The sequence below is a fragment of the Oryctolagus cuniculus genome, chromosome 10, assembly GCF_051225735.1.
Source record: "Oryctolagus cuniculus isolate XC-2025 breed Fujian yellow rabbit chromosome 10, ASM5122573v1, whole genome shotgun sequence".
Lineage (NCBI taxonomy): Eukaryota > Metazoa > Chordata > Mammalia > Lagomorpha > Leporidae > Oryctolagus > Oryctolagus cuniculus.
Genome location: NC_142876.1, coordinates 46201754 through 46229461, shown reverse-complemented (window position 1 = coordinate 46229461; position 27708 = coordinate 46201754). Strand labels below are relative to the sequence as shown.

General features: G+C 43.0%; 1 long non-coding RNA gene across 2 annotated transcripts in view; it reads left to right on the top strand.

Moving 5' to 3' along the window:
- Positions 1-8361: 8361 nt before the first annotated feature.
- The window catches only part of LOC149123758 (uncharacterized), a 63213-nt gene continuing 43866 nt past the window's right edge, over positions 8362-27708 (top strand). For both annotated transcript variants that reach the window (XR_016214067.1, XR_016214066.1), the window contains exon 1: positions 8362-9520. This is a non-coding gene — a long non-coding RNA (uncharacterized LOC149123758). The remainder of the gene's footprint in view (positions 9521-27708) is intronic.

Sequence of the window (27708 nt, the reverse complement as noted above, 5' to 3'; positions counted from 1 at the left end):
TTCGTGGCGTTTGAACTTGATGGTTTCTATTCACTCATTGTTCCAGCCCCTCCTCCCACCCTCATCCAAATTTTGCAGGAAAGAAAGCAAGGGAATTCTAGAAAACCTGTGGCCAGAACTCTGGAAGAGATCCACACTTCCAATATCTTGCCACCAAAGCACATATTAAGTGTGAGTGCAACTGAGAAAGCACACATGCTGAAAATGAGAAGGGCTTTGCTTTCCTGTAACCTTGAGAAAACAGAAAAAACAAACCCAAAAGGCCTATTTCTTGGGCAATTCTTTTCAGTGCTTCATTGAGTTCAAGAGTAACATAGATCCAAGAAGACCCAACAAGACACATATGCAGCCTGCATATGTGCAGTCCTTCTTTTCCAGCTCAGACTGAATCCAGCCACAACCAGTGAGCAGGGAACTCTCACGCACCTAGTTTACCAAGACTCATCCAAAACCCACATGTGGAGAAGGACACATGCCAGGAACCACTTGGCCACTCTGGACACAAAGAAAATGACCAAGAGCTTGCATTTATTTTAAGAGCAATCTTTTGAGCACATAACTATGTCACTGTGGTCTGTAAGGGGCTATGGCACAAAGCACAGCAAGGCTGAAAAAGGAAGAAGCAGACAGCAGCCTGTAGAAGTCAGACAAGGACTGGGAATAGGTGTCCCTTAGCCTGAGTCTGTAGTTTGTCAGGTAGAAAAGGGAGAAGGCATTCAGGGTAGAAAGAACAGAGATTGCCAGGCTAGCCAGGTGAAGCAATTCGCTAAGTTAAAGGAACAGGTGGAGACTGGAATGTTGAAGGGTGAGAGTGACAAAGTGGGCTAGGTTGGGCTGCGTATAGCAAACAACCTCAAATCTCAGTGGCTTCACAAAGCCTGCCTTTATTTCTCACTCGTGCCAGTCCAATGCAGATGCTCTTGCTCTGGAAACTCTACAGGGTGGCTTTCCTTCCAGTGGGGCCTCTGGGACCCAGGTTAGCTAGCCCAGCGAGCTCAGTCAGTAGAGCATGAGGGTCGTGGGTTTGAGCCCCACGTTGGGCGCCAGATGTTTCTGTGGATTTGTTCTGAGAGGAGGAGCGTGGTGGGGGCAAGAGATGCAGAGTCATGACACAGACACTGGGAGTTGGGTGAAAGTGGGCTAGAGGTGAGCAGCTCGCAGACTCATTTATTTCAGTTGGTGCAGCAGCTTATTAGCCAAGGCAGCCAATCTGGTCAAGGGGTGGTTTATGCTGTAACTAATCACTGCCTGTTGCCAGGCAGGCTCCTTTACGAGGTGGCTTCGGAAGTCATTCCTGAGTAACGCTCACTTGCCAGTGGCCATCTTGGCACAGCCTTCTCATTCCACCACAGATTTATAGTTTCAAAGTCACCCTGGTGACATCCATGCAGCAGGTTAAGGGAAGAAAGAAGGTGCAGTGTTAGCGTCCTCTGTGCTGAAGTGTCACACACAGCTCTCACCAAGTATCATAGGCCAGAGCTAATCCCATGGTCCCATACAGAAATACAGAGAAATGTGGCCCCTGGCTGGGAGTCATTTTCCTGAACAATACTATCTTACGGGAGAAGTAACATAATCTGAGTTGGTCAACAACCAGCTGCACTGCATTGAGGTGAGACTAGCAGCAAATGAGACTGGAGTAAAGGACAGCTTTATCTGTCATCCATTAGAGCTGGGAACTTGTCTCCAAGGCTACAAGGAACTACTCAGGTCAGACAGTCTCCATGTGGCTGGGGCAAGGACAAGTACATCTTGCAGACACGCTCCAGCCAGGATTCTCCACCAAGTCTGAGTCAGACTCATGGCTTAGACCTAAACATACATAAGTGGCCATTGCATTTTCCTCCAAGTTCAAATCTAAAATCTTGCATCTTCCAGCTGGATGTATAGAAAGAAAGAGAATAAAATGTAAGTTTGGACTTTTTGACATGTACTTAGTGTTCTCAAAACATGTGGCAAAAGCAGTAGCTCTGATTCTGTTCAGTGTTGTTAGCAAGTCCTTGTTCCAAGTATGTCAGGTTAATCCATATCAAATTACCATTTTTGTAGATTAAATGGTCAAATACTGGCAATTTTATAAGGCTCACTAGATTACCTAAAATGATTGTTTTGGTCATTAACATGCATATTTATAGAATGCTACACTTCAATTTGGTTATTGTTAAATAGCTATGGATTTTTATAATCAAAACAGAACAATATGCATAAATTTGAAATATATATTAAGACTTGTCTCTGGAAGTTTAATCTTACCCACTGAAACCAACTGGCATTGTGGCACAGTGGGTTAAAGCTGCAGCCTGAGGCACTGGCATCCCAAGTGGACACCGGTTCGAGTCCCGGCTTCTCCTCTTCCAATCCAGCTCTCTGCTGTGGCCTGGAGGATGGCCCAACTCCTTGGGCCCCTGCACCCACGTGGGAGACTGGGAAGAGACTCCTGACTCCTGGCTTCAGATTGGCTCAGCTCTGGCCACTGTGGTCATTTGGGGAGTGAACCAGCAGAATGGAAGATCTCTCTCTCTCTCTCTCTCTGGCTTTACCTCTCTGTGTAACTCTGCCAAATAAACATAAAATAAATCTTAAAAAAAAAAGAAACCAACTCAGTTTGTTTTGACTTCCAGTTGAAGCTCAACCATCTCTTCATTCCAGCTTCTGGAAGCTATGTAGCATCGTGGCATAAAGGAGAAATGTGTTGTCTGGCTTCCGATTGTCTTCTTTCCATGGTGCTTCCACTGAAATGGTTCTTTTCTCCTGTAGTCCGTTGTTATCATCAGGATCTCTGTTGTGTTCTTCCGTGGGCACCATGATGGCAGAACTGTGTCCCCAAAACGGTATGCAAGTACTGAAGTCCTTATCCCCAGTTCCTGTGATTGTGAGCTTCTTTGAAAGTAGTCATCACCAATGCAGTTAGTTAAGATATGGTCATCAAAGTGGGCCGTAATCCAGTATGACTGGTGTTTTTATAAGAGGAGAGTTTGGAAAGGGACACACAGGGACACAGGCAGAGAAGGGAGTGATGCAGCTGCAAGCCAAGGAGTACCTCATCAGCAGAAGCTACAAAGAGGCAAGGCAGAATTCTTTAAGTTTTGAGGGAGTATTACACTGAAAATAACTCAGTTTCCAACTTGTGTCCTGCAGAACTGTAAGACAGTAAATTTCTGTCATTTTAACTATGCTGTTTGTAGTACTTTGATATCGCTGTCCTAGGAAAGTAGTATAGCTTCCTATGGGATTCTCACAAGTTCTTTCTGGGGAGGTGGACATCAGGCACAATGGTTAAGTCTCTACTTGGGACACCTGCATCCCACACTAGAATGCCTGCTTCGAGTCCTGGCTCCTCTGCTTCCAGTCTGGCTTCCTGAGAACGCACACCCTGGAAGCAACAGGTGATGGTTCAAGTATTTCAATGGCTGCCATCCATGTGGGAGGCCCAGATTAAATTCCAGACTTGGCTTTGGTTTGGCCCAGCCCCAGCTGTTGCAGGCATTTGGAGAGTTAACCAACAGTTTATAGATCTCAATTTCTCTCTCCCTCTCCCCCCCCCTTCTCTCTCTCTCTCCCTTCCAAATACAAGGAACATTAATTTAAAAATATTATCTGGGATTTGTATTCATTGAAATCTTTGCCATTCTGTTTTTGGGTTTTTATTTAAAGATTGATTTATTTGAAAGCGGGGCGGAAGTGGGAGGGTGGGTGGATGGAGAGAAGCTTGTTTACTCCTTTTAAGTGGCCACAAGGGCTAGGGTTGCACCAGGATGAAGCCAGGAGCTACTAACTCTATTAGGTCTCTCACATGGGAAGCAACAGCCCAAGCACTTGAGCCAGCTTCTGCTGGTTTCCCAGGTGCATTAGCAGGGAACTGGGTCAGAAGTAGAACACCTGGGACTTGAACCAGCACTGCAATATGGGATGCCGGTATCACAGGTGGCACCTTAACCTGCTGAGCCACAATGCCAGCCACCCCGTAATTGACATTTAAATCAGTAGACTCTGAGAAAAGCAGGTTACCCTCCTTCTTATGGGTGGGCCTTTTCCAATCAGTTGATGGTATTAAAAGACTGATCCCTTTTTTGGTGCTCAGTTAGTTGTCACCTATCAGGGAGAACAAGTGGTATTTGTCCCTTTGTGATCCCATGAAGGTGGCATGTACCAATGCCATCTCACAGTCCCAGTGATTAATTTCTGTTCACAATTGATCATAATGATAGGACTAAGAACCAAAGGGATCACATAAACAAGAATAGTGTCTGCAAATACTAGCTGATAGAATCAAAAAGGGAGAGAACGATCCAACATGGGAAGTGAGATACACATCAGACCCATAGAATGGCAGATGTCCTAAACAGCACTCTGGCCTCAGAATCAGCCCTTAAGGCATGCGGATCCGGCTGAAAAGCCCATGAGAGTATTTCAGGCATGGAAAGCCAAGACACTCTGGGGGAAAAAAAAAACTAAATGAAAGATCTCCGTGAGTGAGATCCCAGTGGAAAGAATGGGTCATCAGAGAAGGAGGGACCTTTCTCTGAAGGGAGGAGAGAACTTCTACTTTGACCATGGCCTTGTCTAAATATGATCAGAGTCGGTGAACTCAGGGGGCTTCCATAGCTTTGGCAGCTCATGACAACAGCCTAGGGTGATTCCTGATGCCATAAACAAGAGTGTCAATTTGTTAAGTCAACAACAGGAGTCACTGTGCACTTACTCCTCATGTAGGATCTTTGTCCTTAGTGTGCTGTACATTGAGATGTAATGCTATAACTAGTACTCAAACAGTATTTTTCACTTTCTGTTTCTGTGTGGGAGCAAACTGTTGAAATCTTTACTTAATGTATGCTAAACTGATCTTCTGTATATAAAGAATTGAAAATGAATCTTGATGTGAATGGAAGGGGAGAGGGAGTGGGAAAGGGGAGGGTTGTGGGTGGGAGGGACGTTATGGGGGGGAAGCCATTGTAATCCATAAGCTGTACTTTGGAAATTTATATTCATTAAATAAAAGTTAAAAAAAAACTGATCCCTTACCCCTACCTCCAAGGAGAAAAGTTCTGCATCCCCACTTTCTTTGGACTCAAAATGAAACATCAACTCTTACCAGGGTCTCCAGCCAGCCTGCCTGTTCTACAATTTCACACTTTCCAGGCCCCACAATTGTGTGAGCCAGTTCCTTAACATAAATCTCTCTCAAGCACACATACATACCCTATTGACTGTTTCTCCAGAGATTCCTGGGCCTATACTACTGTTTACCTTTTGAAAACCCCAGTTTATGCTAACAGAAAGGCCTTGTAGGTTCTGAAGTAGGAAAGTAATGTGATGGAATTTGAGTTAAAATAAAAAACAAAGCTTGCAGGAATGAACACCATGGGACTGACGAGGTGAAGGGAGGGAACTGGACTGATGCATTTGTAGAAACGAAGGTCTGGGGTTACATGACCTTGCACTGGGTGGTATGCGTGGAAATGCAGAAAAGGTGATGCATGCTAGATGAAAGTATACATTTTAATGAGATGGGCACGGGTTTGAAAGTATTCTCCAAAGAAAAATCTTGCGATGGATTGAAAAGTAGCCAGTGCTTTCAAGGGAAAATGAATAGTAAGGATCTTAACCCACTTGCCTGCATAGATGGTCTAATACTTGAATAAATAATTTACATCCCAATGTGAAAGCAGAAAGTCAGCCACTATAAAGAAGGTCTGTGTGTGGTATATGTGTTTCGGGGTAAATATTTAACTGACTCAGAAATAAAAAAATCAGCTCAGATTTGTAGTGCTTGCCCAATTCCCAGGCATAAATAAGCCCACCATGGCTGTGGCCAGATTCAAGCTATTAACACGGATATAATAGACATATATTAACTCAAGAGCACAGATAATTAGGAGATAATAAGATCTGGCTGCTATCTTGTTTAATATAATTGAATGGTGCTTGTTTTCTGGCTCACAAAATTCCTGGAAATTTAAAATAAGCTTTTTATTAGGTACTGGTAACACACCATGGTTTATATCCTCTATGTTATGTGCAACCCCATTCTGATCTCACTAGAACTTGTAAGTGTGTAATATGTGTGTGAACATTGAGGGGGAGTTAGTTGTTAAAAAAAAAAAAAACAGTCTCATTTTAAAGACGACAGAGGGAGCTCTCATTTGCTCCTTCACTCCCTGTTACCAGCCGTGGAGGGGAGGGTGGTTACCAAAGCAATTCCTGGGTTCTTTTCCTCTGCTTAGTATAGAAATAAAAAGCCAGGGAACAAGTTGCAAAGCGGCGGATACTTTTTTTTTTTTTTTTTTTGACAGGCAGAGTGGACAGTGAGAGAGACAGAAAGAAAGGTCTTCCTTTGCCGTTGGTTCACCCTCCAATGGCCGCCGGGGCTGGCGCGCTGCGGCCGGTGCACGGCGCTGATCCGATGGCAGGAGCCAGGAGCCAGGTGCTTTTCCTGGTCTCCCATGGGGTGCTTTTATTATCTGGTATGCAAGGCTACGGAAAAGGTGTCTCATCGGAGAGTAGCCGAGAGGGAGTATCCGAATCGGACACTAGTTTTCAGGAAGTGCACAGGGTTTTTATGGTCTTGCTGTTTTTTTTTTTTTCATGGGTTCCTCCTATGGGGGCGCCTATTGGATGGGGATTTCACATAATGTGTGCTCATTGGCTTGGGGACCATGGAGATAGCAGGGGTCTCTTGGAGACAGCCCGAATGGGAGTTGCTAAGAGCTAGCTTCCTCTTTGGTGGGCTCAGCCCCTCTGCTGCTAGTTCTGGGTAGAGGATTGCAACCAGCTTGAAGCTGTGGTCAAAACCACAGGCTCATGCACAGAGCAGACGGTTAGCAGTGGGGAGGGGTGTGAGCAGGTCTCGGAGCAAACTTCCCTGTCACAGCTTCCAGCCTGCATGCACAAGACATTCTGCTAAAGCCTGAGGGGCCCACACTTAGCCCAACCACAGGGCCTTACTCCCCAGAAGCACACAGTGTCTGATGGGCCAGGCTGAAGGCAGGACTCAAGAACTTAATTCTCCTTAGTTGGCAGGAACCCAATTACTTGAGTTATCACTCCTACCTCACATGGTCTGCATTAGCAGGAAGCTGGAGTCGGGAGGCTGGAGCTGGGCATCAAATGCAGATACACAAATGTGGGACACAGGTGTCTTAAACACTAAGCCAAGTGCCTTTCCTCCCTGTCCTTTTAGTAAGATTTAACAAAAATGAAAAAAACTCTAGTATTGTTTAGGTAGTTAGGTGGACATTATCCTATGTGTGTAAGAGGGGCTGAAGAAAATTAAATTTTTAAAGAAAAAGCATTTTGGGGGCCAGTGCTGTGGCACAGTGGGTTAACGCACTGGCCTGAAGTGCCAGCATCCCATATGGGCACCGATTCAAGACCCGGCTTCTCCACTTCCGATCCAGCTCTCTGCTGTGGCCTGGGAAAGCAGTAGAGGATAGCTCAACTCCTTGGGCACCCACGTGGGAGACCTGGAAGAAGCTCCTGGCTCCTGGCTTTGGATTGGTGCAGCTCTGGCCGTTGCAGCCATTTGGCAAGTGAAACAGCAGGTGGAAGACCTCTCTTGCTCTGCCTCTCCTCTCTCTCTGTAATTCTGACTTTAAAATAAATAAATCTTTAACAAATGCATTTTTGTACAATGGAACAAGGAAAGCAGCCCTGAAAGCTCACCAGCAATTACCCCTGAAGTCAGTGCTCTTGTTCTGCAGCCCTGCTAGATGGGTTTCAGCCCACTCAGGGAAATCCTCCCTGCCCCCACCAAGGTCTGATAAGGAAGGATTTTCGGGAACTCCACACTCAGAGGACCTCCTTCCACAATTTCCCAGAAGAGAGAGAGGAGGGGAGAATAAACAGGGACCCCACTCTCCATAAAAACTCCAGTCTGAAGGCAGACTGGGCTGAGTCCTTTCCCGAGAGGCCCACCTGGTCTAGCAGGTGTTCTCCTCTCATTAGACATGGCTAGCATGCTCATCACTGCTCGGCCTCACACCTGACTCCTTTCTTGTGTCAAGACAAGAACCTTCAAGCAGCCGTCTCCACTAACATTTGTCTAGTTAAGGCATACTAAAATAAACTTCACACGTGGGGCATGGATAAATGAGAAGCTACTTCACAATTAGCTGCTTAAAGGCTCTCCTTTGCCACATATTAAACACCTAAGGAGATCCGAAATGACTGTGAAAATTAGTGCGCATCCTGAGACTATAAGCCCAGACTTTATTGGTAAAAATAATGTGTGGGTCTGGTCACCCACACACATAAATTCAGCAATGATTTTTGTTTTCCCCATTAACCATGCTGATATTTCAAGTAATACATTGTTAAAGCCCCGAGAATTTTTTTTTTTTTTTTTTTTTGACAGACAGAGTGGACAGTGAGAGAGAGAGAGAGAGAAAGGTCTTCCTTTGCCGTTGGTTCACCCTCCAATGGCCGCCGGGGCCGGCGCGCTGCGGCCGGTGCACCGCACTGATCCGATGGCAGGAGCCAGGTGCTTATTCTGGTCTCCCATGGGGTGCAGGGCCCAAGCACCTGAGCCATCCTCCACTGCACTCCCTGGCCACAGCAGAGAGCTGGCCTGGAAGAGGGGCAATCGGGACAGAATCTGGCGCCCCGACTGGGACTAGAACCCAGTGTGCCGGCGCCGCAAGGCGGAGGATTAGCCATTTCTGAGGTAGAACCAGGCATTTAATATTTAGAGACACATGAGAAAAGAAAGGGGAAAAGGCCAGAACTGGGGATATTTTTCTCATGGCTGCAGATTTAAACATTAGAAAGGAGTAGGAAGCCAACATAGTAGGTGCCTGTGGGTGTATTTGTGTGTCTCCAGCCATCTTCCCCTCTTAACTATTCTGAGCCCAGGGCTGTCGTCTGGCAGCTGAAGAGGGAGCAGTTGGGCGATGACGCCACCTGGAACAAGGGGAAGAAGCTGCAGAGATAATGAGCTAACAGAGCAATCCATTGCCCCACCCGCGGTGAGGCGATGAGCATGCGCACTAGCACTGCTGGCAGACTTCGCTGCGCACAGAGGCCGGCTCCAAGGACGTGGACCTGCTCGCGAAGCTCCCTGTGTGTCAGCACAAGTATTTGTTGATCCGAACAAGCATAGGAGGGTTGTTCCTCCCACCCCCAGCTGTTGGCTTTTAAGCAAAGTGAGATGATTAGATTAATAGTGCAGGTTTTTTTTTGTTGTTTTTGTTTTTTTTTTTTTAAACAGTCCCTGCCTGTGTGTGGTTTGAATGTGGCCCATCCAAAATCCAGGTGTGGCCAATCTGATGCTGCTACTGAGTGGGGCCTTCAAGTGGTGACTAGGCCCCATGAGCCTCTGCTCTCGTGAAGGGGCTGAAGACTCCGTCCCCCCCATAAAAGAGGCTTCGCCTGGCCGTGGGTCTGCTTGCTGCTCGGCCTTCGTCCTGTGAGGGCCACTACGATCCTCTCAGGAGGCGGACGCAGCAGCCGAGCCGCCATTTTGGAAGCAGAGAGCTGAACCTGACAGGACAACAAAGCTGTCTTCTTCCCAGCCTCCAGAACTGTGAGAAAAAACATTTGTATTTTTTTAAAAGATCACCCAGTCTCAGGCTTTTGTTTTTGTTGTTTTAGTAGCAGCACAAACTGATGAAGACACTGTTTATTTAACTTCTCGTGTTGAACTAGTTTTACCTTTGTAGAGTTGGTGAGAAAACGGTGCCTGGAGCTCCTTCCCCACCTTGTCTTAATGCTAACGTCCTCCGTCACCACAGTGTGAGGATCAAAACCAGGCAAGGGACATTGATAGCCTGTTTTTTAGTCTCGGCCAACCTGTAAGTCTCTCAGTGTTCTTTCCTGTGTTAGTTCCCGGCAGCTGGCAATAACGTTCTGGAAGCACCAGAAAAGTAGTGTATCTGAGTCCTGCAAGCTGGGTGTTGAAAATCAAGATGTCTGTAGGGCTTTGTTCCCTCTGAAACCTGTAGTGGAGAATTGTCCCTTGCTTCTGGCTTGCAGCTTTCACTCCACTCTTTGCCTTGGTGGTCACATGGCTGTCTCCCCGTGTGTCTTTACACAGCTACCTTATAAGGACACCAGCCATGTTGGAATTGGGGCCACTCCAGTATGAATTTGTCATTACTGTAATAATGACGTGTAATAATCCCCTGGCACCAATCCCTGGTAACCTGCATTCTACTTTCTGTTTATATGAATTCAGTAACTTCAGATACCCCATATAACTGGAACCATGCAATATTGGTTTTCTGAGAAAAACAAGACCTCAGGTTAACTAATTACTCTGTGTTTATATGGAAATAGTCATCACACACTGAGGCAGTAGACATCAGGTCTTAATTCAGCTTTAACTGAAAAGGCCATGACGCTGGCCTTCTGTGACCTTGATATTTTTAACAAGTACTTATTACTGTAGAATGTCCCTCCATTTGCATTTGCTCATGGTTTGAATGAGGTTATGCATTTCTGGTAAAAACACCACAGATGTGATAGTGTGTCCGTCCTCCATGCATTGTACTTGAAAGTTTGTGCTGTGAAGACATCACATCCTGGGCCCCATTTTTGGTAAACAACTAGCTAGCTTCAGGTGTTTGCTTGAAGGGGTTGGGGAGAAAATCTGGCACTCGGCATAAGAGGAATGTGAGAGGAAGAACACTGGAACCCAGAGAGATGGAACACGATGTTGCTGATAAATGAAAGACTTGAGAGGATGAAGATGAGGGTATAACTATAAAAATGGAGAGAATGATTTCACTACTCCGTGGCCCAAATCCACCAGGAGCACATGTAGGCAGTGGAGCCAGGTGGATTTATTACTCTTTCCAGCATGAGAGAACCTACACCATGGGGCTCCATGGGGCATCTCGGAGAGTGGTAGCAAGAACCCATTACAGGACTTGGGCTTTCACTGGGCAATTATGGGGCAAGTTTAAGTAAGTGGGAATTCCTTCTAGGTTAAATGTAGTCAGAAAGTGGGGTAAATTCTATGACCAGTTATCTCAATGTGTTGTCTATAAGGAAGGCATACCAGAGCAAACATAGGCTATAACTGGCAAAGCAGCTGCAGTTGTTCATGGCTTAACAGTATTTTTTTTTTTTTTGGTCTTACTTTGTCATGGTCTTAGGGCAACCGTGTTACGTATGAGACTGGTGTGTCTCGGGGAACACGGTCATCTGTGAGATACAGATTAGCTGTAATATAGTGCAGTCAGCTTTTGGCTATTGAGAGCTACTTTTAAAGCGTTCCCTCCCTTAACTCAATGTCTGTTAGAAGTATTGGGAGTAGAAATTCAGCAGGTATTGGTGATAGCTTTGCTGTGGGCTCTGAGAGAATTGGGGGAACCAGGCTGAGAGGCTGAATGGCCGAGCCAGTAATGGGGCCCAGGAATACAGCAGAATAGATTGGTAGCAGAGGGAAGTTCAATTTTAACCATTCCAAGCTTGAAGTAACTGGGCCAGTTTTTAATTTCATAACCTCAGAGTTTGCGTCATGAGTCCACACATAGCCGGAAAACAACAATCGCTAAAATACTCCCTGAAACCAAGGCATTAATATTAAAATAGCTCTTGGAACACTTGCACAGCACCTATCAAACAAGGACATTTAGGGCACTTGTGCTTTAAACTGGACTTTGTCCACCAAGAGCTGCAGCTAAAGCAGTGCTTCCTAAGAATTGTTCTCACCCAAACCCTCAGTTCTACAGCCAATTCTTTGCTCTTACTTTGCAGTTCATAGAACATAGCCTTCCCCTAGCTCCATCACTTTATCTTACTGCCTTTCAAAATGGAAATGAGCTTAGAATCAATTCTGTTTTCCCAGCTCCCCCTTCTCTCTCGGTTAGAACTGCCCCAGTTAAATTAAAGCTGGGCAGATGGTAATTCATCTTTGGCAATCAATGTAAATGCTGAGGGTCTGCTGCAGAGTTACTGCTTGGGGGGGAGGGGGCGCGGCGCGGCGGCGCGGGGAATGCAGGCCTGCTGGAAATACGGAGCTTCCCCAGGGGCTCAGTAGTCGCCCACCTGCTGTTGCTGCCACTGATGTCAGCCCCCAGGAGGCTGCAAGTTGTGAGGCTGGGTATAAGGTATGAAAGGCGATCTCCTCAGAAGACTGGCACAGGAGCCTAGGCACTGCCTAGACACAGACCTGTGCTAAGCTAAATGAATACTACAGATTTTATCAGAAAAGGGTATTTGGAAAATACACTGGAATATATTTCCAAGCTTTGGAGAAGAGTGCCTAGCACGGAGTTGGTGCTCAGTAAGTAATTGAGGAGGATAGAGCAGCATTCTGGAAGAAATGAAAGGTTTGACTTCAGGTAGGCAATTAACTCTACTGACTTCTTGTAGACTCCATGGGCTTTAGCAGGGTGCTGCCTGTCCTCACATGAACATGTGAGGAATGGCACCATGACCTGCCAGTACACAAGAAATGGACCCATGCACCCACTAGCTCCTGGGGTGACCTAGCTCCAGTGTGGCATACTGGGTTCTGCATCCTTGGACTGACTTTGTGAACTTAGTCACTTGTAATATTTAAAGATAGAAGCAGTTAATTTAAAAGGTCCTCTGACTAGGTCCCAGAGCAAAAGCAGAGTTCCCATCTTCAAGACTACAGACTACTGAGAGGGCTTTGGCTCATGGTCTTGAGATTCTCTTGTTCCAGGCTTTTTCACAAAGCAGTAGTGCGAGATGGGAGCCCTGTCCAAATCCAGACGCTGCTTGGGTGGTTGGGGCCTGCACAGGGAATGGGAGCCCTACATGGAGATTCAAGGCTCTCATGGGAAGTTGGGGTCCTTCTCAGCCCTTGTCTGGGGTAAATATCCAGGAGGATTCACAGATGTTCCATGATGCATGTTACGGCTACATCAGCAGCTGTTCCATTCATTTACACTGAGAAGCAATGCAAATGACCATGACTTTAGCTGCAGGAGGAGGGCGTGTGATTGAGATCCTTCAGTCTAAATCAGTGAAATATCAGCCTCTTCACAGTGGTGTGTAGTTTAGCGATGGGCAAGGGGACCTAAAATGACCTAACTAAAAGGAAGGGCAGAGTTTTTCTTCTAGGAAAGCACCACAATTCTAGTTGAAGATTGCAACCCCAACAGATGCTGGCAGCCATCCTGTGGCTCCAGGGGAGAGGTACTCAGAAGGGAGCCAGTTCCAGAAAGGTGGCGAGTGACTCCTGGTAACACTACTAGAAAGCTGAAGTGCTAATAGCTTGTATTTTGGGAATTCTTTTAACAGTTTATTTCAGAGTAGTTTTAAATTTGTAATTCAAACAATTGTGAGCTAATACAAAGGGCTTGCATGTTGTCCTCGGCCCATTTCAACTATGTCTTAGTATGAACACCATATGTGTTTTTAATATTCTTGATCATAGGTTGATTAAATACACAGACTTGGCAGGGTCGTTGTACAGTGTTTAAATAGGTAGGAAATATAATGAGGTAAATTATACATCATTTGCATAAGTCAAGCATGCACATAAAATCACAACTTTGTAAACAACACAACTAAGACCATTTTTTTCCCTAGTAATCTATTATTTAAGATATACAAACTTCATGCATTTCATAAATACAACATTAGGAACATAGTGATTCTTCCCCCTACTTGGCCTCTCACCCTTCTTCCTCCCTCTCCTATTTTAATTTTTATTTTTTTTACTAAGATCGACTTTCAATTAGCTTTATACACAATGATTAGTTCTATACTAAGTAAAAAGTTCAACAGATAGTATGAAAAAACTGTTACTCAACAATCGAGACAAGGGCTGTTCAAAGTCATCTCAAAATGTCAATTTCACTTAGTTACTGCAGATCAGGGAGAACATATAGTATTTGTCCTTTTGGGACCGGCTTATGTCACTCAGTATGATGTTTTCCAGTGTTGTCCATTTTGTTGCAAATGACAGGATTTCTTTTTTTTTACCACTGCAGTATCCCATGGTATACATATTCCATAATTTCTTTATCCAGCCTTCAGTTGACAGATTTTTGGTTTGATTCCATATCTTCACTACTGTGAATTGAACTGCAACATACATAGAGGTACAGGTAGCCCTTTGATATGCATATTTCATTTCCCTTAGGTAAATTCCTAGGAGTAGGATGGCTGGGTCATATGGTAGGTTTATATTCAGATTTCTGAGGTATCTCCATACTGTCTTCCATAGTGGCTGTACCAGTTTACATTCCCACCAACAGTGGATCGTGGTACCATTTTCCCCTCATCCTTGCTGGCATTTTTTGTTGACTTCTGTAAGAGCCATTCTAAATAGTGGTGGGGCCTTTCCCTCTATTAAAATTTTAGTATCTCTGACAGTTAATGGACCACATCCACTTGTATTTTTTAATCTAAACTCCTTTAATCCCTTCTACCCTTCCTGGCCTCTGTATTCTATATCTCAATATCTGTATACCTCAATATTCTGTAATCAGATGAAGTTTCTTACTTTTTTCCATTTTAGTTCCCACATATAAGAATAGGTGATGTTTGTGTTTCTGTATCTGGCTTATGTTATTGAGCATGATGTCCTCCAACCCTACATGTTTTGCTGCAGAAGACAGCATCTCATTCATTTTTATAGCCAGTTAGTATTCTATCATAAATGTATAAATACCACATTTTCTTCCATTCATCTGATTAACACCTTGGTTGAGTCCGTATTTTATCTACTGTGAACCGTGCTGCTTTCAGCATGGTACTGCAGGTATTTGAAACATTGAGTCCATGTCTTTTGGGCATATACTCAGTGGTAGGATTGCTGCATTGCATAGCAGTTTTTATTTATAGGGTTTTTTAATTTATTTGAAAGGCAGAGGGACAGAGAGGTACAGATTTTCTATCCATTGCTTCAACTTGCCTAATGGCCAGGGCTGGGCTGAATCCAGGAGCCTGGGACTCCATCCAGGTCTATCAGTGGGTGGCAAGGGCCCAAGCACTTGACAGTCTTGCACTGCCTCCCAGGCTTAGTAGCAAGGACCAGGATTGGAAGTAGATCAGCCAGGACTATGAACTGGTGCTGATAATGGATGATAGCATCACAGGTGGCACCTTAATCTGCACCAATTCTATTTCTTATAGAACTCGCCATACTGTTTTCCACAAATGGTGGTACTAATGCGCATTCCCACCAGCATTGTATAAGTTCCCCTTTCTCCATATCCTCACCATCCTGACAGTAGTGAGGTAATGGCTCCTTGTGCTTCTTTCACTTCCCTGATGGCTAGTGATGTTGAACAATTTTGCATATATTTGCTGGCCATTTGTAATTCTTTTGAGAACTGTATATTTAGGTCCATTGCACACTTCTTTTTTTTTTTTTGCACTTTGTAAATTCACATTTATTAAATAAAAAAACTATATAACAAAAAAAAGAACTTAATACTTTACCCTTTTAGTATTTTTTATTTTCTACTTAAAACTATTGGTTGAACTCTGCAATCAATACACAATTACTCCTAGGTGTTTAATTAATGCTATAACTAGTACTCAAATAGTATTTTACACTTTGTGTTTCTGTGTGGGTGCAAACTGTTGAAATCTTTACTCAATATATGCTAAACTGATCCTCTTTTTTTTTTATAATAAGCTCAAGAAATTTAATAACAAAACACACTCCAGTCAAAAATGGACAAATGGCATGAACAAGCATTTTTTTTTAACTTTTATTTAATGAATATAAATTTCCAAAGTACGATTTATGGATTACAATGGCTTCCCCCCCATACCGTCCCTCCCACCCACAACCCTCCCCTTTCCCACTCCCTCTCCCCTTCCATTCACATCAGGATTCATTTTCGATTATCTTAATATACAGAAGATCAGCTTAGTATACATTAAATAAGGATTTCAACAGTTTGCTCCCACACAGAAACATAAAGTGAAAAATAGATGATTTTTTTTAAATGATGATGAAATCAGATCAGACCTATTGTCATGTTTAATCCCAGTGAGAGTCAAGTTGGGAGTTGATAATTTCTTTTTTTTTTTTTTTTTTTACAGAGGATCAGTTTAGTATACATTAAGTAAAGATTTCAACAGTCTGCACCCCCATAGAAACACATAGTGAAATATATTGTTTGAGTACTCATTATAGCATTAAATCTCAATGCACAGCACATTAGGGACAGAGATCCTACATGAGGAGTAAGTGCACAGTGACTCCTGTTGTTGACTTTACCAATTGACACTCCTGTCTATGGCATCAGTAATCTCCCTATGCTCCAGTCATGAGTTTCCAAGGCTATGGAAGCCCTCTGAGTTCTCCGATTCTTATCTTGTTTAGACAAGGTCATGGTCAAAGTGGAGGTTCTCTCCTCCCTTCAGAGAAAGGTACCTCCTTCTTTGAAGACTTGTTCTTTCCACTGGGATCTCACTCACAGAGATCTTTTGCCAGAGTGTCTTGGCTTTCCATGCCTGAAATACTCTCATGGGCTTTTCAGCCAGATCCGAATGGCTTTAGGGCTGATTCTGAGGCCAGAGTGCTATTTAGGACATCTGCCATTCTATGAGTCTGCTGAGTATCTCACTTCCCATGTTGGATCACTCTCCCCTTTATTTATTCTGTCGGTTAGTGTTAGCAGGTACTAGACTTGTTTATGTGCTCCCTTTGACTCTTAGTCCTTTCATTATGATCAATTGTGAACTGAAATTGATCACTTGGAATAGTGAGATGGCATTGGTACATGCCACCTTGATGGGATTAAATTGGAGTCCCCTGGTATGTTTCTAACTCTACCATTTGGGGCAAGTCAGCTTGAGCATGTCCCAAATTATACATCTCTTCCCTCTCTTATTCCCACTCTTATGTTTAACAGGGATCACATTTCAGTTAAATTTCAACACTTAAGAATAACCGTGTATTAATTACAGAATTAAACCAGTCATATTAACTAGAACAGACAAACTACTAAGAGGGATAATGTATTAAGTTGTTCATTAACAGTCAGGGCTATGCTGATCAAGTCACCGTTTCCCATAGTGTCCATTTCACGTCAGGAGGTTTCCTTTTTGGTGTTCAGTCAGTTTTCACCATTGGTTTTGCTTAAATTTTTGAGTTGCTGATATATTTTGGATATGAATCCTTTGGATAGGCAGCTTGTAAATATTTTCTCCCATTCAGTGATGTGTCTATTGTTTCACTGTTTCCTTTGTTGTACAGAAGTTTGAGTTGGACATAATCCCATTTGTCTAGTGTTGCTTTTGGAGGCTTATCAAAGAAATCATCACCCACCCCAGTGTCTGGAAGTGTTTATCATGTTTTCTTCTAGTGATTTCATGGTTTCTATTCTTATATTTAGGTCTTTGATCTATCTTTTTTTTTACATGTTGAGAGGTAGGGATCTAATTCTTTTATATATAAAATACATCCAATTTTGCCAACACCATTTATCAACAAGACTGTCCATTCTGTAACACATGTTCCTGGCACCTTTGTCAGAAAATCAGTTGGCTGTATGTAAATGGATTAATATCTGAACTTCTTTGTTCATTGATTTATGTGCAAATTTTTTGACAATACCATACTGTTTTACTTTTAAAAAGATTGATGTATTTGAAAGGGTGAAAGAAGGAAAAACAAAGAAGGGGAGAGAACTCCCACATGCTGGCTCAGTCCCCTACTGGCCACAACAGCTAAAGCTGGGTCAGGCAGAAGCCAGGATCCAGGAACTCAATCTTGGTCTCCCATGTGGTTGCCAGGGACCCAGGTATTTGGGCTATCCTTGATGCTTTCCCAGGCATATTGGCAGGGAGCTGTACTGAAAGCAGAGTAGCTGGGACTTGAACTGGCACTCCAGTAAGGGATGGCAGCATTGCGAGTGGTGGCTTAATGCACTGTGCCACAATGCAGGCCCTAATGCAGTTTTAATTATTACAGCTCTGTTGTGTGCTTTGAAATCGAGTATTGTAATGCTTATGACTTGATTCCACACCACCCCCAGGAACACTTTTGTTCTGGTCTTCTGTGATTCCATATGGATTTTATGGTTGTTTTCTAATTCTATAAGGAATTTCCTTGGTATTTTGATAGAGCTTGCATTGACCATGTAGATTGTTTTAGTTAGTATAAACATTTTAATGATCTTCTAATCCATAAGCAAAGAATGTTTGCATTTCCTGTGTCCTTGATTTCTTTCAATATTTTATAACTTAACCAAAGTAGTGAAAGATTTCTACAATGTATTTCTAAATAGCTGAATTTTTGGTAGCTATAGTGAATGGGTTTCCTTTTCAGTGAGATCACTGTTGACATATAAAAACTCCTGTTTTTTGTATGTTGACTTTTGTATCCTTTGCTGATTTGGTTTATTGGTTCTAACAGCTTTTTGATGGAATGTTCAGAGTTTTTCCACGTATACTGTATCTGTAAACAAGGGTAGTTTTACTTCTTTGCAATTTTCATGCCCTTTTTCTCCTCCCTAATTGCACTTGCTAATATTTACAATATTACATTGAATAAGAGTGGTGAAATCGGACATCCGTGTCTGGTTCCAGATCTGAAGTAAAATGCTTTCAGCTTTTTCTCATTCAGCATAATAACTGTTGGTTTGTCAAATAAAGCCTTTATAATTTTTTTTTTTTTGACAGAGTAGACAGTGAGACAGTAAGGTCTTTTTGCCATTGGTTCACCCTCCAATGGCCGCCGCGGCCAGCACGCTGCGGCTAGCGCACAGCGCTGATCCGATAGCAGGAGCCAGGTGCTTATCCTGGTCTCCCATGGGGTGCAGGGCTCAAGCACTTGGGCCATCCTCCACTGCAGTCCCTGGCCACAGCAGAGAGCTGGCCTGGAAGAGGGGCAACTGGGACAGAATCCGGCTCCCCGACCGGGACTAGAACCCCGTGTGCCAGTGCCGCAAGGTGGAGGATTAGCCTAGTGAGCCACGGCGCCGGCCAAGCCTTTATAATTTTGAAGTATGTTTTTCTCTGTACCTAATTTGTTTTAATCATGAAGGGATGTAGAATCTTAAATACTTTCTCTACATCTATTAAGATCCTATGGTTTTTGTTCTTTCTGTTGTGATTGACATGCTATTGATTTGCAAATGTTGAACCACCCTTGCATATCTAGGATAAATCCTAGATAGTGATATGTGATCTTTTTGATATAGTGAATTCAGTTTGCTAGTATTTTGAGAATTTTTGCAGAAGTGTTCATCAAGGATATTGGCCTGTATTTTCTTTTTGTGTTGTATTTGGTTTTGGTGTCAGTGATGCTGGTCTCATAAGTTCAGCAGAGTTCCATCATTTTCAACATTTTGGAATACTTTAAAAAGTACTGGAGTTAATTCTTTTTTTATAGAATTTGGTAGTAAAGCCATCAGACCTGGACTTTTCTTTGGTAGGAGACCTTAAAGATTTATTTTAAAATTCAAAGTTAGATCTTCAATCAACTGGTTCACTCTTCAGATGGCCACAACAGCCAGGGCTGGGCTAGATTGAAGTCAGAAATTTGATCCTGATCTCCCAGGTGGATGCAGGAGCCCAAACACTTGGGCCATCTTTCCTGCTGCTTTCCTGGGCCATTAGCAGGGAGCTGGACTGGAAATGGAGCAGCCTGGACACAACCTGGTGCCCATATACGATGCCGGCATTGAAGGCAACAACTTTGCTATGCCACAGCACTGGCCCCAATAGGAGACTTTTAATTCTTCAATCTTATTGCTTGTTATGAGTCTGTTTAGATTTTCTGTATCTTCTGGATTTAGTCTTGGTAGGTTATATGTATCTAGGAACTTATCTATTTCTTCAAGGTTTTCCAGCTTGTTAGCATACGGTTGTTCATAGCATAGTTTTTTCTTTTTTAAAGATTTATTTTGAAAGTCAGTGTTGCTCTGGCCTCAGAATTGGCCCTTAAGGCGTTCAGATCTGGCTAAAAAGCCCATGAGAGCATTTAAGGCATGGAAAGCTGAGACATGGTGGCAAAAAAAGACCTACATGAAAGATTTGAGTGAGATCCCAGTGGAAAGAAGGGGCCGTTAAAGGAGGTACCTTTCTCTTGAGCTTGTGGACTTGGGAGGCTTCCATAGCCTTGGCAGCTCATGACAAGAGCCTCGGGTGATCACTGACCTCATAAATAAGAGTGTTGGTTGTTAAATCAACAGCAGGAGTCGCTGAACTTGCTCCCCATGTAGGACCTCTGTCCTTAATGAGTTGGGCTATGAGAATGAATGGTAAAACTAGTCTTCAAACAGTACTTTACACCCACTCGGACACACCAAGTATAAACTGTTGAAATCGTTACTTAGTATAGAGTTGATCTTCTATATAAAGATAATTAAAAATCTTAATGAAGAATGAGATGAGAGAGGGAGGAAGTGGGAGGGTGGGTATGGGGGAAGAACCACTATAATACAAACACTGTATTTTTGAAATTTATATTTATTAAATAAAAGCTTTCTTTAAAAAAAAAAAAAAAGTCGGCATTAGAGACAGAGGGGGATCGTCCATCCTCTGGTTCACTGCACAGATTGCTGCAATGGCCAGAGCTAGGCCAGGTTGAAACCAGGAGCCAGGAGCTTCCTCTGGATCTCCCACATGGGTGGCGGGGGCCCAAACACCGGGGCTATCTTCTGCTCTTCCCAGGCCATCATTGGGGAGCTGGATCAGAAGTGGTGCAGCTGGGACATGAACTAATATCCACATGGGATGCTGGCATCACAGGCCTACTTGCTACACAATGCCAGCCCCCATAGTAGTTTCTTAAAATGCTTTGTATTTCTGCGATATCTACTATAATGCCTCCCTTTTCATCTAATTTTTTATTTGTTAGTCTAGTTAAAGGTTGTCTATTTTGCTTATCTTTTAAATAGCGTTTTTCATTTATTTCATTATTTCTTCTCTCTCGCTAATTTTAGATCTGTTTTGTTCCTGTTTCTTGCAATCCTTGGGATGTATCATTAGGCTACTTGATCCTTTTTTCAGTGTAAGCATTTATTGCTATAAATGTTCCTCAATACTTTTCCTGTTAATACATAATGCTTTTGCTGTACCCCACAAGTCGCAATGTTGTATTATCATTTCACTTGTTTTAAGAAAGCTTCTTTTCCAATCAGTGACCCATTGGGCATTCGGTAACATGTTGCTTAATTTCCATTGTTGATTTCTAGTTTTATTCCTTTGTAGTCTAAGAAGTATGATTCCAATATTTTTAAATTACTGAGACTTAATTTGTGGCTTAATATGCTCTCTACCCTGGAAAATGTTCCATGTGATGAAGATGTGTATTCTGTAGATGTTAAGTGAAATGTCCTGCAAGTGTCCATTAGGTCCATTTGCTCAATACTATATTTCAAATTTGTATCTTTTTGTCTGATCTGTCCATTGATGACAGTGAGGTATTGAAGTTCCACACTATTGTATTGGAATCTATCTCTTCCCTAAGGTCCAATAATGTTTGCTGTATATCTTAAGTGGTCTTGTGTTAGGTACATAAATATTTGATTATTTATATCTTCTTGCTAAATCAATACATTCATCAATATGTAATATCCTTTGTTTCTTTTTACTGCTTTTAATTAAAATCTGTTTTATCCAATATGCATATAGCTATTCCTACTCATTTTCATTTGCATGGTATCTTTGCTAGGCCTTTATTTTCAGTCCATGTATACCTTTACATGTGAACGGAATTTCTTGTAGGAAACCTATAGCTGTGTCTTATTTTTTATACATTCAGCCAACCAACAGCTTTTGATTCTAGAATATAATCCATTTACATTCAAGGTCAGTATTGATGAGTAAGAATTAATGTTGTATGTGTTCATGATAATTACATCTAATGTAGAATTGCCTTCAGGTTTTCTTGTAAGGCTTGTCTAATGGTAATGAATTCTGCTTTAACTTGTCTCAGAGAAGCTTTATTTCTCCTTTGCTTCTAAAGGATAGCTTCACTGGATATGATATTCTTGGTTGGAGGTTTTTTTGCTTTAAGACCTTGAATATATCATCTATTCTCTTCTGGCCTGTAGAGTTTCTGCTGAGAAGTCTGTTAGTCTAATGGGTTCTTCTTTACATGTACCTTGACATTTCTAAGATTTATTTATTTGAAAGGGTCACACAGAGGAGAGGCAGAGGAGAGGTCTTCCATCTGCTGGTTCACTCCCCAATTGGCCGCAATGGCCAGAGCTGCACCAATCCAGAGCCAGGAGCTTCTTACGGGTCTCCCACATGGGTGCAGGGACCCAAGGACTTGAGCCATCTTCCACTGCTTTCCCAGGCTATAGCAGAGAGCTTGTCGGAAGTGGAAGAGCTGGGACTCGAACTGGCGCCCATATGTCGGCACTACAGGTGGTGGCTTTACCTGCTATGCCACAGTGCCAGCCCCTACACTTTTCTTATGTCCTTAAGATTCTCTTGGTCCAATGTGCCTTAGAGAAAGTGTGTGTGTGTGTGTGTGTGTGTGTGTGTCGTTTGGTTATTTTATTTCTGCTGGGAGCCCTTGAAGATTCCTACCTGTCCATATCTCTTTCAAGACTTGGGAAGTTTTCAGCTATTTTATTAAGTTCCCAATGTATTTTTCCCTCTCTTCTCCTTCAGAAATCTGTTTATAAATACTTCTTTGCTAGTGGTTTCCCATATTTTGTGTAGGCTTTATTCATTCTTGTAAATTTTTTTTATCTGACTAGGTTATTTCAAAAGTCTTCTCAGATCAGAAAGTCTTTATTTGGTCTATTCTGCTGTTCAAGCTCTCAATTTACTTTCTTTTTAAAAACTGCATTGATTGAAATTTTCAGCTCAAATTCCTGTTTGGTTTCTTTTCACTATTTCTATCTCCTTACTGAATTTCTCACTCATCTACTTTACCTCATTTCTTTATATTTTCCACCTGTATTATCTTGTATTGAGTTTCCTTATGATCATTACTTGGAATTCTATTTCATTCATTTGTTACAGATCCTGATTTGAAGGGAATCTTTCTTGAACTGTTGTCTTTGGAGGTATCCTGTCTCCTTGTTTCCTGGGTCCCTGCAGTGACATATGTGCATATGGTATGATAATCCCTTCTTCATGGGATAGATCTTGTTGAAAGTTTTGTTCAGATGGAATGAAGGGTGTCACCTGGCTAGTTGCTTTGATTTTTGGTTCTAGGTGAGCCCAGAATAGCCTCTTTAGCTTTAGTCAATGTCAGCAATGTCTAAGTGGCACAGTTGTCTAACCAGCAGTTCATGGAAGCCGAGTATGACTTGGAAGTGGATGTGGGCCTCCTAGAGTATCTTCATTCTCCCTAGGTGTGTTTTTGACAGGCAGAGTGGACAGTGAGAGAGACAGAGAGAAAGGTCTTCCTTTGCTGTTGGTTCACCCTCCAAGCGCTGGCGCACTGCGCTGATCCGATGGCAGGAGCCAGGTGCTTCTCCTGGTCTCCCATGGGGTGCAGGGCCCAAGCACTTGGGCCATCCTCCACTGCACTCCCTGGCCACAGCAGAGAGCTGGCCTGGAAGAGGGGCAACTGGGACAGAATCCGGCACCCCGACCGGGACTAGAACCTGTGTGCTGGCGCCACAAGGCGGAGGATTAGCCTAGTGAGCCGTGGCGCCGGCCCTCCCTAGGTTTTGTGATAGCTGGAGCCTTGTTGGTGCTGAGGGATGCAGAGGAAGCTATCTTGTTCTACTGGGCAAGCCTGAGTGATTCTGAGGTTTGTGGCCCCAATATCTATGACTTTAGGACTATCTGATGTGGATGACCCTCCCCCAGGTCCCCTTGGGAGGCAGTGCCTGCTGCTGGGGTTTATAGCACCAAAAACCCTAATCCCAGAATTGGCATCTATAGGGGCCCCTGCTCCATTCCTACAGGACGGCTATAGGATATATACTGCATTGGTAAGTGGGGTCCAGAGAGGTAGATGGCAGGTTCTTCCCAGGGTACCACAGGGTAGATTGCAGTGAGTGAGGAATTAGTACTAATAGTCACAGTAATAGTTGGAGTACTGGTGCAGCAGGATGCAATGGGATCATTACTCAGGTCTCACAGGGTAAGAGCCTGTTTTGGGGATTGAAGACTGGTAACTACCAGCTTGTAGCAGGGGAATGCAGGTAGAGCTCTCCAGACACTGCAAATGAATGTGAATACTTAAGAGTTTGTAAGCCTGTCAGGGCTATGCTGATCAAGTCACCGTAGCCCTGACTGTTAATGAACAACTTAATACATTATCCCTCTTAGTAGTTTTTTTTGTCTGTTCTACTTAATATGACTGATTCAATTCTGTAATTAATACACAGTTATTCTTAAGTGTTGAAATTTAACTGAAATGTGATCCCTGTTAAACATAAGAGTAGGAATAAGAGAGGGAAGAGATATATAATTTGGGACATGCTCAAGCTGACTTGCCCCAAATGGTAGAGTTAGAAACATACCAGGGGACTCCAATTTAATCCCATCAAGGTGGCATGTACCAATGCCATCTCACTAGTCCAAGTGATCAATTTCAGTTCGCAATTGATCATAATGAAAGGACTAAGAGTCAAAGGGAGCACATAAGCAAGTCTAGTACCTGCTAACACTAACCGATAGAATAAATAAAGGGGAGAGTGATCCAACATGGGAAGTGAGATACTCAGCAGACTCATAGAATGGCAGATGCCCTAAATAGCACTCTGGCCTCAGAATCAGCCCTAAAGGCATTCAGATCTGGCTGAAAAGCCCATGAGAGTATTTCAGGCATGGAAAGCCAAGACACTCTGGCAAAAGATCTCTGTGAGTGAGATCTCAGTGGAAAGAACAGGTCTTCAAAGAAGGAGGTACCTTTCTCTGAAGGGAGGAGAGAACCTCCACTTTGACTATGACCTTGTCTAAACAAGATAAGAGTCGGAGAACTCAAGGGGCTTCCATAGCCTTGGAAACTCATGACTGGAGCATAGGGAGATTACTGATGCCATAGACAGGAGTGTCAATTGGTAAAGTCAACAACAGGAGTCACTGTGCACTTACTCCTCATGTAGGATCTCTGTCCTTAATGTGCTGTGCATTGAGATTTAATGCTATAATGAGTACTCAAATAATATATTTCACTATGTGTTTCTATGGGGGTGCAAACTGTTGAAATCTTTACTTAATGCATACTAAACTGATCCTCTGTAAAAAAAAAAAAAAAAAAAAAAAGAAAAGAAAAGAAAAGAAACGAAACTATCAACTCCCAACTTGACTCTCACTGGGATTAAACATGACAATAGGTCTGATCTGATTTCATCATCATTAAAAAAAATCATCTATTATTTTTCACTTTATGTTTCTGTGTGGGAGCAAACTGTTGAAATCCATACTTAATGTATACTAAGCTGATCTTCTGTATATTAAGATAATCGAAAATGAATCTTGATGTGAATGGAAGGGGAGAGGGAGTGGGAAAGGGGAGGGTTGTGGGTGGGACGGTATGGGGGGGAAGCCATAGTAATCCATTATTCGTACTTTGGAAACGTATATTCATTAAATAAAAGTTAAAAAAAAAAAAAAGAGTTTGTAAGCCTGACATCGATAATCCAACATCTACAAGGCACAGATGGAGCTGCCCTCATGAATCATGCAAGGGTAATGCTGGGGCTTGCATCCTGGGCTCCCAGCACCGTGAGCTGGGTGGTACAAAAGGAACTTCTTCAGGTTGGGTCTGGATTTCCTTTATGAGCTGTTCCCAGTGTTATCCTCAAGAAATGAGGGGAACCCCGCTAGGATCTGCAGTGAGCAAGCCTGTCCTTGGGGCTTAGGGGTAGAACTCCCACTGCCACTGCGTGCTGCAGCTGCTTTCCTGAGAACTCCCAGTCAGGGGATACCATCTTGCTGGAAAAAAGTAATAAAGTGACGTTCTCTGTTACAGACCAGCAGCCCTGTCTGGGAGAATTCCATAGTCCTTCGTGGCTTCAGGGCCAGCTTGGAGAACTGACTAGGATCTGTGCAGCTGCTTTACACTTTGTGAGGCAACCCACAATGCTCCCCTCTCCCCAAAGTGGCAGACTCCAACTTGCTGTGGTGTAGTAACAATGTAACAGAAGATGCTACTTCCCTACCTTTTTCCAGTAAGATGGTGCCCCCTGACTGGGGTTGGCAGCAAAGAAGCTGCAGCAGGCAGTGGCAGTCCAGTGTCCTCTCTACTGGCTTACAGAATCTGTTACGTCATTTCTTTACTGAAAATGTCCCTCAAACAATCCCCTAGAAACATGGTCCTTTCTTTGTTGCAGTGCTTTTTTCTGTGGCTTACATGAGCGCAGCTTCTCACTCTTCAGACATCTTAGATTTTTCTGAATTTAATAATTTTATAGTAACTCCACTATGCCACAATATTTTAATGTGAAATTGTTATTTCTCATGAACAGCCCATGTTTCTACGTAACCTTGGTAATTTATCTTGTTTATATACACAGCATTTTAGTTATACTAATCCCATAATGAAATATACTTAGTTTCGACTTTTTGTACTAGGAGTTTGTACTTCTGTGAACCTCATCGTGAAACAAAAACTTCTGTTAAATTTGGATTAAGTGGGTGACGTCATACGTAGAGTATGTAAATCCTAGACTAACTGGAGCCTTGGGCATCAAACTGCCTGAGAATGAATCCATCATGTGATCTTGGACTGATTACATAGGGTTTATTTGCCTTTTTATTCTTTAGTGAAATGGATATAATCCTAGCACCTCCTGTAGAGTTTTGATGACCATGGTTTATGTAATCAGGCTTAAAGTAACACATAACTTGTAATGAGCTCTAAAGCACTACAACTGTTGTCATGAGAATAATGTGAGCACATGAGTGGAATGTGCTTTATTCTCAATAATATTGAGATATTGAGAATCAATGTGGCCAACAATATTTGGCCACATTAACAGATTTACCATCATGTCTCCTGGTTTTCTTAACTACTTTGTCTAGTAACTGGTAAAAAATTTCATGTTTATTTCATTTCTTGATGTACACTTTCATTTAATAGAAAATGTTGTCAGATGTTTCATAGTCTAAAATGGTGTACAACTTGTCAATTTGTGGTCATGTAGTTTACTTTGGCTACTATAACAAATTACTACAAGTTCAGTGACTTAACACATTCTCTTACTTCTGAAGGTCAGAAGTTTAAAAGCAGTGTTGATAGTGCTACATTGCATCTGAGTGCTTCTGGGAGAATGAATTTTAGTGCCTTTGGCAGCTTCCACAGGCAACTTGGATGCCTTAGCTCGTGGACCCTTCTTAGAACTTTTGTGATCACATTGGATTACGCAAATTGGCCAGGATAACTGCCCTATCTCAATCATTGTGTAAATGTTTAACTTTAAAGACAAGGAGAGGCAGGAGAAGAGAGACACACACAGACAGGCCCGCCCACACACACATAAAGAGACAAACAGGGAGGGAGGGCAAGACCCACAAGCACAGGGAGGCAGACACAAAGAGGACGAGAAATAAACACATGCATACACAGAGTAGGAGACACCTGTCCTACACACATGGAGGGAGCATAGCACCCGCACTACATATACACACAGAGGGGGCATGGCACCTGCCCTCCATACATACACACACACACACACACACACACACACACGGAGGGGGTGAAACATCACACCCACACATGAAGGGGGCAAGACACAATATCTACACACACATGTACACATGGAGCAAGCCACCCACCCTACACAAACACATGCAGAGGGAGCGAGCTACACACACCCCCCACACACATATGGAAGGGGCAAAACACCCTGCACACACAAACAGAGGGGGCAAGACACCCATGTGCACATACACGGAGGGGGC